Consider the following 12267-nt stretch of genomic DNA (forward strand, 5'->3'; position numbering starts at 1 on the left):
CTCTTTAATCCGCAGGGTTACTCATTCAACAAGTGTGGTGTTCTGTGGGAAAACATCATTTTTTTTTTGTAGGGTGGAGTTGATGAACATTAATGGAACAATTACTTTAGCATCCACTGCAGTTCTTGTGGCTTTCCACTGAGTGCATGGTCCCATTGTCTGTGCAATGAGCCCATTTATAGCTTGTTTAAGATCTCAGTCTTGGGTGGAACCAGAGACTGGGAATCAACAATGTCCATTCATGGGAGGTCTTTCCTGACTTGCTGGAGGTATGACTGAGAGTATGTTCCCACTACATATTGGGGCTCCATTTTCTTCTCTTCATGTGATTTTGACTCTTCTCTGGAGCATGGACTCTGTCTCTTCCAGTAGTATGCTGGTATACTCTCCAATACTCCAGCTCCACTACAGTTAACAAGTTCAATACCACCCAGGACAGAGCAGCCCACTTGACTGGCAGCCCCAGTGCCAACCTCAAGATGAACCCTCGCTGCCAAAGTCCAAGTCAAAGTTAAGTTTATTGTTACAAACACAAGAGATTCTGCATGTATTGGAAAACTTGAGCAACCTACACAGAATACTGGAGGAACTCAGCAGGTCAGGCAGCATCTATGCAGTGGAATAAACAGTCGATATTTTGAGCCAAGATCCTTCATCTGGAAAGGAAGGGGCAGATTCTTCTTTTGAAGAAACATTGACTGGTTCTTCCCCTCCATTGATGTTACCTGACTTGATCTGAGTTACTCCAGTGTCTCGGCCCGAAACGTCGACTGTATCTCTTCCTAGAGATGCTGCCTGGCCTGCTGCGTTCACCAGCAACTTTGATGTGTGTTGCTTGAATTTCCAGCAACTGCAGATTTCCTCGTGTTTGCGTTTTCAAATTTACTCCAGTGTTTTCTATGTGTTGCTTCTTGTCATTTGCACAAGTCCATGTCTGCACAGGTGCAGTGGAAAACTTACCTGCAGCAGCACCACGGGCACACCGCATCAGATAAGAAGCATTCGCAAGAAACGAAGCATCAATTACACATAAATTACACACACTTTTTGCAAGAAAGAACAAAGTTAGGGAAAAAAAGCAAAACCCGTTTTAGTGTAGCGTGATCAAATTGTTCATAGTGTGATAACTGTAGTGATTAGGGTTGGGCAGGTTGTTTCAAGAACAAAATGTTTGAAGGGAAGTTGCTGTTCTTGAACCTGGTGGTGAGGAACTTCAGGGCTTCTGTACTCCCTGCCCAGTGGTAGCTGTGTGACAATGGCATGGCCTGGATGGTGTGGATCTTTGATGACGGACGTTGCCTCCTTGCGGCCGCAGCTTCCATGGATAATACTGATGGTGGGGAGGGATGTGCCCGTGATGTATTGGAATGAGCCCACAGCTCACTGCAGCTTCTTACATTCCTGCAAATTCATGCTGTCGTACCAGACCATTATGCAACCAGTCAGGATATTTTCAAAAGTGCATCTATAGAAGGAGGGAGAGGATTTAGATGAGGATTGTGTTGGATACCATTCTCACAGGGGTTTGGACATAATTTCACAAGACCATAAGACAGGGGAGCAGAATTCGGCCATTTCACCAAATGAGTCTGTTTCACCTTTCCGTCGTGGTTGATTTTGATATCCCTCGCAACCCCATTCTCTGGAGGAGAGGGACATAGGGCTGGATATTGCTTCATGATCATGGTACGGAGCTGGGTAAGAATTGTTGGGAAAACGTTACCTCTTATGCAAATTCTCACCAAGTTGTCCTGACAACGCCACCATTTTCAGATTTGTGCTGGTTACTTGCAATGTATTGCAGATGTCTTCTGACATAATCCAACAACAAGAGGTCCATACCCCTAATCAGCACTGATTAAACTTCTAAAGGCAAAGTGAGGAGAATGGCAGGAGTCCAAATGGTGCAAGTTCACTTGGATCCAGGGAAAGCCAATTGTTTCAGTGAGCTCTGCTATCTGATGTTCGCCTCATAATTTCCTTATGAACTTTGGTAAAGAGTAGAGCTTGAATTTAACTTCGGTCCCAGGCTGCTAAATAGTCCCTTGCGTGAAAGTCTAAAATATTTTGCAAGGCTCACACAAATTCAGGCCCAGTATCTAGAAAATCAGAGCCTGAGATATAATCAGCTAATGAAAATGCTGCAGGAATCTCAGCAGAAATCCTGGAACCATTTTAGGAAAAGTTGGGTTTGGAGCTTGCAAGTTGAATGACCTTTGTCTTCCGAACCTCGTTGCGTAATCCATTATTAAATGTGGAATTTCAGAGAACTTGGAAGTACAGGGTGAAGTCAGCACGTAGTTGTTTAAAGGGGTATGTTGTGTGACAAATCTGTTAGAATTCTTTGAGGACATAGCAAGCAAGTTAGGCAAAGGAGGGTCAGTGAGCATTATACGCTTCAGATTTATTTCTCCCACGTACATCGAAACACACGGTGTAATGTGTTGTTTGCGTTCACAACCAAACGCTGGGGGCAGCCTGCAAGTTTTGCCGCACGTTCATGTACCAAAATAGCCTGCCCACAATGCTCGGCAGAACAACACAGAACGCAACAAGCAACTAAACAACAACATCAAAACAAGCCCCTTCCCTGCCTTCCCACCCCCACACACATATGGACAGTCCTCCAGTTTCAGGATGGGCCTCCAGTCTCCAGGCTTTGACTTCTGATCTTTGCTATCAACACTGGACTAGCCGATGAACGGACCCCAAAGTCCAGCCTCGAATGCCGGCCACACTGACTGGCTGTCTCTTGTACCTACTCGTGTCTCCTGCACAAACAGACCCCAGGGCCCACCATCTGGGACAGCCCAACACCTGCAGATGTCCTTCATTACCCATCCATGTCGCTGGCCTTCAAGTGTAGAGAGGAGGCCTAAACTCCAGATGTCCTTCATCACCCATCAGAAGGTCTTCAACAAGGTGCTGCACACAAAAGCTGCTAAACAAGGCAAGAGCCCATGGTGTTTGAGGCAAAGTATTAGCATAGATAGAGGAATGACTGACCGGCAGCAGTCAGAGAGTGGGAGTAAAGGGGTCCTATTCAGGATAGCTGTTGATGACTAGTGGAGTTCCATAGTGGTCAGTGTTGGGACACAGTTTTTCACTTTATACGTTACAGATTCAGATCAAGGAACTAACTCAAGGCTTTATGGCCAAGCTTGTAGATAATACAAAGGTAGGTGGAGGAATAGGGAATCTGCTGTGGGACTTGGACAGGTTGGGAGCCTGGGCAAAGAAGTGGCAAATGGAATACTGCATAGGAAAATGTGGCATTATGCACTTTTAGAAAGGATAGAGTTGTAGACAACTTTCTAAATGGGAAGAAACTTCAGAATTCAGAAGTGTAAGGGACCTTGGGAGTTCTAATGGATTCCCTTAAGACTCCTAGTGGGTCAAAATCCTGGAACTCTTGTGGAAAAGTGACACAGGTCGAAGAAGGTATCTGATCACCACCTTCTCCAGGGCAGTTAAGATTGAGCGACAGAAATTGCCCTTGCCAGTAACACGGTGACACTAAGGATGGGTGGCACCATGGCACAGTGGTCAACGCAGGGCTTTACAGCGCCAGTGATCACTGCGCTGGGTTCAATTCCTGCCGCTGCCTATAAGGAGTTTGTATGCTCTCCCTGTGATTGCATGGGTTTCCCCTGGGTGCTCCAGTTTTCTCCCACATTCCAAAAACTCATGGATGAGGTTTAGTAAGTCGTGGACATGCTATGTTGGTGCCAAAATCGTGGTGGCATTTGCAGGCTGCCCCAGCACAGCTTCGGACCATGTTGGCCGTTGATGCAAACGACACATTTCACTGTATTTTTCAATATTTCGATGTACGTACGACAAATAAAACAAATCTTTAATCTGAATAACCAAATATCAAGGGATCTTAATGAAGGAAAAATCCTTACCACATTTGATGTGAGGCAACAGGAGCATTGACAGAATGTATTTGGAACGATGTGTCTCAGACTTGGAGCTGAGGTTAGAGATTCAGGACTGAGATCAGGAGAAATTTCACTCATTGTGTTGTTTGAGGAGAAACCTTTTAACTCAGTGCATTGTGGAATTCTTTACCCAAGAGCACTGAATCAGAATCAGATTTAATATCACCCGCACATGTTGTGAAATTTGTTGTTTTGCAGCAACAGTACAATGCAACATATAGTAATAAAAACTGTAAATTGCAATACGAAGTATATGTATACTTCAGCACCAACATAGCATGCTCACAACTTACTAAACCTCATCCATGCGTCTTTATATATATATATATGAAGTTGTCCTGTCCAAGACCAAAAGAAGCTGCAGAAGATGGTGAAAACGGCCCAGCACATCACACAAACCAATCTTCCGTCCTTGGACTCACTTTACACCGCACGCTGTCGGAGCAGTGCTGCCAGGATAATCAAGGACACGACCCACCCATCCAACACACTTTTCATCCCTCTTCCCTCCGGGAGAAGGCTCAGGAGCTTGAAGACTCGTATGGCCAGATTTGGGAACAGCTTTTTTCCAACTGTGATAAGACTGCTGAACGGGTCCTGACCCGGATCTGGGCCGTACCCTCCAAATATCCGGACCTGCCTCTCGTTTTTTTGCACTACCTTACTTTCCATTTTTCTATTTTCTATTTATGATTTATAATTTAAAATTTTAATATTTACTATCGATTTGTAATCCAGGGAGCGGGAAGCGCAGAATCAAATATCGCTGTGATGATTGTACGTTCTAGTATCAATTGTTTGGCAACAATAAAGTATAAGTATATAAAAATAAATAAGTAATGCAAAAAGAGACGGAATAAAGAAAAATTACTGAGGTAGTGTTCATGGGTTTATCACCCATTCAGAAATCTAATGGTGGAGGGGAAGAAACTTTCTGAAGCTTTGAGCGAGAGCATTCAGGTTCCTGGGTGGCAGCAATGAGAAGAGGGATGTCCTGGGTGATGAGGGTCCTTAATAATGGATGCTGCCTTTTTGAGGCAACACCTTTTGAAGGTGTCCTGGATGCTGGGGAGGCTGGAGCTCATGATGGAGCTGGCTGAGTTTACAACTTTCCGCAGCTTGTTCCAATCCTAAGCAGTGGAACCCCACCCTCCCGCCCCATACCAGATGGTGGAGACTAAGCTTATTCAAAGCATCTAGCAGTCATCAGAGGACACAAGAGACTGTGGCGGCTGGAGCACACATGATGCTGGAGGAACTTAGCAGTTCAGGCAGCATCTGTGGGGGGATGTGGGCAGTCAGTGTTTCATGCAGAGACCCTTCAGAGATAGATAGATGGATGGACATACTTTATTGATCCCGAGGGAAATTAGGTTTCGTTATAGTTGCACCAACCAAGAACAGAGTACAAACATAGCAATACAAAACCACAAACAATCAAATAATAAATGTAAACCATGCCAGATGGAAATAAGTCCAGGACCAACACTTTGGCCCAGGGTGTCCGACCCTCCAAGGGAGGAGCTGCAAAGTTTGATGACCACAGGCAGGAATGACTTCCCATGACGCTCAGTGCTGCATCCCGGTGGAATGAGTCTCTGGCTGAATGTACTCCTGTGCCCAACGGTGTAAATGATGTTACACGCCGACGTCGGGTTGGCAGAGGGAGGGATGTACACAACAACCACAATTGCATGTGAGAGTTCCCTTGGCAAATAGTATGGCTGGAGCCCAACAGCAAAAAGTTTAATATACAGGCTACAAACACGTTCCTTGATCGTAATATGACCAGGATTGCATCATCTGTTGTTAACCAGAACAGCAAGCCCCCCTCCTTTACGCTTACTGCTCTCAATGCACTTCCGGTCAGCCCGAACAGTCTGGAAGCCCTTTATGGAAATGTTTTGGTCGGGTATGAACTCGTGCAGCCACATTTCAGTAAAACATATAACACTGTACTCCCGAAATATTCTCTGACTCCTGGCTAGCGGCGTCAACTCGTCCATTTTATTACCCAGCGATCTCACATTGCCCATAATGAGAGAGGGGCGACACGGCTTACAACTCTTCTTCTCCATAAGCCTCTGTTGTCTCGACCCGGTCCTCTTCCATCTGGACTGAAAGAGAGTGGGGAAGGAGCTAGTATAAAAAGGTGGAGGGACAAGGTGGAGCGAGAGCTGGCTAGTGACAGGTGGATCCAGGTGAGGAGGAGTGATAGGCAGATGGAGGAGGGGAGAGTAGAAACAGTAATGTGACAGGTCGAGGGAACAAAGAGCTGCAGAGGATGGAATCTGATCGGAGAGCAGGGTGGATCCATGGAATAAAGGAAGGAAAGTGATCAGAGCAGACAGGAATTATGAGGAGTATAGAAAAGGTAAATGCAAGCAGGCATTTCCCCCTCAAGTTGGGCAAGACTAGAACTCGAGGTCATGGGTTAAGGGTGAAAGGTGAAATGCTTAAGGGGAACCTGAAGGGGATCTCCTTCACTCAGTGGGTGGTGAGAGTGTGGAATGAGCTGCCAATGCAAGTGGAGGAAGTGGGTTCAGATTCAACATTTAAGAGGATCTTAAATAAGTACATAGATGCGAGGGGTATGGAGGGCTATTGTCTGGGTGCAGCTTGATGGGACTGGACAGCAAAATAGCTTGACATAGACTGGATGGGCTGAAAGGCCAGTATCTGTGCTTTAGATTAGATTATGAGGACACGCAGTCCTCTTTTATTGTCATTTAGTAATGCATGCGTTAAGAAATGATACAATGTTCCTCCAGAATGATATCACAGAAACACAAGATAGACCAAGACTGAAAAACTGACAAAGACCACATAATTATAACATATAGTTACAACAGTGCAAACAATACCATAATTTGTTAAAGAACAGACCATGGGCACGGTAAAAAAAGTCTCAAAGTCTCTCGAAAGTCCCAACATCTCACGCAGACAGTAGAAGGGAGAAAACTCTCCCTGCCATGAGCTTCCAGCGCCGCAAACTTGCCGATGCAGCACCCTGGAAGCACCCGACCACAGTCCGACTCTCAGGCCATCCGAAAACTTCGAGCCTCCGACCAGCCCTCCGACACCGAGCACCGAGCACCATCTCTGCCGAGCGCTTCGACCCCAGTCCCGGCCGCCAGCAATAGGCAAAGCTGAGGATTTGGGGCCTTCCCCTCCGGAGATTCTCGATCGCACAGTAGCAGCGGCAGCAAACCGGGCATTTCAGAAGTTTCTCCAGATGTTCCTCCGTGCTTCTCACGTCCATCTCCATCAAATCAGAATGTTGCACGGCCCCTATTTAACAAATAGGATATCATTTCACCGGAGAGGCCGCGCGTGCTGAATAGTGGGGACGGTGTGTAAGTGAAGATATGGCATGACATCTAAAACTTTAACTAACTTCTGTAGATGTGTGGTGGAGAGTATATTGACAGATTGCATCACTGCCTGATGTGGAAACACCAATGCCCTTGAATGGAAAATCTTACAAAGAGTAGTGAATACAGCTCAGTCCACCATAGGTAAAGCCCTCCCACCATTGAACACATCTACATGGAGTGTGTCACAGGAAGGCAGCATCCATCAGCAGGGACCCCCACCACCCTGCTCATGCTCTCTGCCATCAGAAAGGAGGTACTGAAACTTCAGAACCAAGTTCAGGAACAGTTATTACCCCTCAACTATCAGGCTCTTGAACCAGAGGGGATAACTTCACTTGCCCCATCATTGAAATGTTCCCATGGACTCACTCTTAAGGACTCTTCATCTCATGCTCACAATATTAATTGTTTATTTATTAATTATCATCATTCATTTCTTTTTGTACTTGCACACTGGTTGAACTCCAAAGTCGGGGCTGGAGAGAGTGGTGGGGGAACGGGTACACCAGGAGGACAGAGAAAAGGGGAATACCATCAGGTTGTCCATCACTCAGGTGGAATGTGAGATGCTATCAGCCTCTGACGCAGAGTTCCGACTGAAACATCGACAGTTTCTTACACCCCTAAAGATGCTGCTCGACCTGGTGAGAGCCACCTCACCTCCCCAGCAGACTCGTTGTTGCCTCAGGTTCCAGCATCTGCAGTTTCTTATGTCTCCACCCGTCTGCGTCACTGGAAACGAGGGCAGTGCAGAAGAGTGGCAATGATGCAAAAGGTCCGAAAGGATCCTACTGAGTGGCAGGACAGTAGCAACAAGCTGAATGGCCCATCTCTACTTCCACCTGCAATTACCATAGAGATTTTTCTTGAAAATTAGCTTCATTCAGCACATGTACTTCAAACATAGAGTGAAATGTGTCGTTTATGTCAAAGACCAACTTAGTCCAAAGATATACTGAGGGGCAGCCCGCAGGTGCCACCATGCTTCTGGCACCAATATAACACACCCAAACTCTCACAGCATGCCCTAGCCCGTATGTCCTTGCGATGTGGGGGCAAGCCAGAGCACTTGGAGGAAATCCACGTGGTTATGGAGAGGATGCACAAGGTCTTTACAGAGAGCGGCAGGAATGGAACCGGGATAACTGATGCTGCAATAGCATTACACGAAGCACTAGGCCACCGTGCTGCCTGATCAGCACATTTCAGCCCCTGTGGGCTGTAAATCCCCCAGCTGTACCCATGAATACTGCATGCTCCTTCTCCAGGAGTGCGTGGGCATGGACATATCCCTGAAGAACTGTGTTTAAATGTACGGTCCTTTCCAGATTGTAAGGCCACTGCACCCAGAGGAAACCCACGCGGTCACAGGGAGGACTTGCAGACTCCTATCGGGAACTGAACCTGGGTCATTGGCGACGTGACAGTGTAACGCTAACTGCTGCATTAACGTACCACCACAGCTGTCGCCAGCTTAATAAGTTATGGGAATGCTATGTTGGCGTTGGAAGCATGGCGACATGTACGGGTTGCCCCCCAGCACATCCTTGAACTGTGCTGGTCGTTGACAAGTAGGCTGCTGTTCCAGTATAATGTTCATCATCAGCAACTGTTGATAAATAGACCACACCAATTATTGTTCAACACGCATTTATTTCACAGTGTTTAATCTTGCTTTCTTCTATCAAATTGAAGTTTTATTTGCCTGCGCTGTTTGTTCAGCTGGTTTATTTATTCATTTTCTTGTTCTTATGAAGTGATAGACTGGATTACCAAGTGATCCTGTCACCTGAGCCCGTGTTTGTTCTGTTCTGTCTGTGTAAGTAAGTCAGGCGAGAACTTAGCTGAGCAGTGGGGTGGGAGGCATTACCTGCCTGAACAGGAATCAGTGTATGAGACCTTAAACCACTGCAGCCATGACGTAGTCATAGACAGCGGTGAATTTTGGTAGTTTACAGACGTTTCATCACCAGTCGAGGAGACATCCTCAGTGCGCAGTTATTGGTGCTTCTCTCTCTGGGAGTGCTCAATTTATATCAATAAGGCAAGTGAACGAGGGCCTAAAGAACACAGGCACTCCCAGAGAGAAACACAACACCTACCCGCTGAAGGCATCACCTCGACCGGTCTGCAAGCTAATTGCCAAGTTCGGTGAGCACTACAACGATGGAGGGATTTCTGGTTTGAGTTGGTACTATTGAAATCAGGCGACAGTTTACTGGTAGTTGAAAAGGCAAGAAATACAATGAAAGTCATTATTAATTCATACCTTATCTGAGGTAAATTGTGGCAAAATAACACAGCAAACAATGAAGAGGCGAGCGAAGGCGAAGTGGACTCGAGGGATGAGCCATGTTGGTGCGATGCAAAGTTGGAGCATAAAGTGTCAGAGTCGTTGGCGATGGTGTCAGGAATAGAGTTGGAGTAAGCAAGCAAGCAAGTTTGTTTGTGTAGCATTTTTCAAACACAAGGCGATTCGAAGTGAATTACATAGAACAACTTATAAAAATCAAACATCAATTTTCACACAATCTGTAAGAAAATAAAATCACACAAAAACTAGATATGATAAATAGAAGTTACAGTGCAGGAAATTCTTAATAAAAGCTACAGCGAAAAGAAAAGTTTTAAGCCTCGATTTAATAGAGCTTAAAGTTGGAGCAGACTTCAGATCCTCTGGGAGGTTATTCCAGATATGTGGAGCAGAGTAACTAAAAACTGCTTCACCATGTTTAGTTTTGACCCTGGGGACGGTAAACAGACCCGCCCAAGATGACCTGAGAGCTCGGGCAGGTTCATAATGCAGCAGAAGATCGGAGATGTATTTTGGCTGGAGACCATTCAGTGCTTTATAAACCAGCAGTAATTTTTTAAAGTCAATCCTCTTATGGACAAGAAGCCAGTGTAGTGATCTGAGAACTGGAGTGATATGTTCTATTTTCTTGGTCTTAGTAAGGACTCTAGCTGCAGTGTTCTGAATGAGCTGCAGCTGTCTGAGGGCTTTTTTACAAATGGCATTACGGTAGTCAAGCCTACAAAAAATAAATGCATGGTCTAGTTTTTTTAGATCTTGCTCAGGCAATACGGAGGGGGGTTGAGGTGGTGGAGTTTTGGTTCTTGTCCACTTGACTAAGCATGACGTTGGATCGCTCGAAACTCCGAGCCAATTTGGAAAGGTTGAGAACAACTTTAGGCTGTGCGGTGACGCGTAGGCCCAGAGCATGTCGCTGCAGGGGGGCCTGGGTCCTAGTGTGCAGCACAACCCAGTTTTTGACAATTTCAATGCTAGACCAGATAGACTGGAAAGGTGGGGTGTGGTGATCAGAGGCAAGGGTCAGGCTGATTCTACTCACTGTCCCGTGACACTCACTGCTCTCTCTGAGGCTGCCACGTACTGCGTGTCTGCGAGCTTTGCGGCGATTTGTCCTGCTATATGATGAACTGAGACCGTGACTTTGTGCCTATTCTGGCTGCCCCAGGATTTGGGTCTACGGACTCAATTTGGTTCGGAATGCTGTTCCTTGCTTCTATTGTTTGCATGATTTGTGTTTTTTCCCCTCTCTTTCTCTGCATAGAACATAGAACATAGACAACCTACAGCACAATACAGGCCCTTCAGCCCACAAAGCTGTTCTGAACATGTCCTTACCTTAGAACATAGACATAGACATACTTTATTGATCCCGAGGGAAATTGAGTTTCGTTACAGCTGCACCAACCAAGAATAGAGCATAAATATAGCAATACAAAAACCACGAACAATCAAACAACAATATGCAAACTATGTCAGATGGAAATAAGTCCAGGACCAGCCTTTTGGCTCAGGGTGTCTGACCCTCCACGGGAGGAGCTGCAAAGTTCTATGGCCACAGGCAGGAACGACCTCCCATGACGCCCAGTGTTGTATCTCAGTGGAATATGGCCGGAGTCCAACAGCAAAAAGTTCAATATCCGGGCTACAAACACGTTCCTTGATCGTAATATGACCAGGATTGCACCTAGAAATTACCTAGGGTTACCCATAGCCCTCTATTTTTCTAAGCTCCTGTCCAGGAGTCTCTTAAAAGTTCTATCATATCCGCCTCCATCACCATCGCCAGCAGCCCATTCCACGCACTCACCACTCTCTGCGTAAAAAAACTTACCCCTGACATCTCCTCTGTATCTACTCCCAAGCACCTTAAAACTGTGCCCTCTTATGTTAGCCATTTCAGCCCTGAGAAAAAGCCTCTGACTATCCACACGATCAATGCCTCTCATCATCTTATACACCTTGGGCATATTGGGTGTTTTTTTTAAAATTGGGTTCTTTCAGGTTTCTTGTTTTGTGGCTGCCTGTAAGCAGATGAATCTCAAGGTTGTATAATTTATACATTCTTTGATAATAAATGTACTTTGAACCTGATAGAGTCATAGAGCACTACAACACTCAAACAGGCCGTTCAGTCTGGGTTGAACTGTTACTCTGCCTGCACCTAGATCGTAACCCTCCAAACCCCTTCCACCACGTACTTATCCAAACTTCCCTTAAATGTTGCAGTCAAAGCCACATCAACCACTTCCACTGGCAACTCGTTCCACCTCCCTCCACTCTGAGTGAAGTGTGGATGCATCTGTCAAGAGTCACTAGATTTTGAAACAGTTCCAGAGGACTGGAAAATTACAAACATCACTCCACTCCTTAAGAAGGGAGGGAGGCAGAAGAAAGGAAATTATGCGCCATTTAGCCTGACTTCAGTGGTTGGGAAGATGTTAAGGATGGGGTTTCGGGGTACTTGGGGGCACGTGATAAAGTAAGCCAAAGTCAGCGTGGTTCTTTTGAGGAAATAACAGGTGGGATAGATAAGAGAGTGTCAGTGGATGTTGTTTACATGGATTTTCAGAAGGCTTTTGACAAGGTGCCACACATGAGGCTGCTTAACAAGATAAGAGCCCAAACAACAGGA

General features: G+C 45.8%; 1 protein-coding gene across 15 annotated transcripts in view; it reads left to right on the forward strand.

Moving 5' to 3' along the window:
- LOC134355783 (uncharacterized) overlaps positions 1-12267 on the forward strand; it is a 131786-nt gene that overhangs the window by 85460 nt on the left and 34059 nt on the right. The gene's annotated exons all lie outside the window — the stretch shown is intronic.

Source organism: Mobula hypostoma, chromosome 13, assembly GCF_963921235.1.
Source record: "Mobula hypostoma chromosome 13, sMobHyp1.1, whole genome shotgun sequence".
In the NCBI taxonomy this organism is placed as follows: domain Eukaryota; kingdom Metazoa; phylum Chordata; class Chondrichthyes; order Myliobatiformes; family Myliobatidae; genus Mobula; species Mobula hypostoma.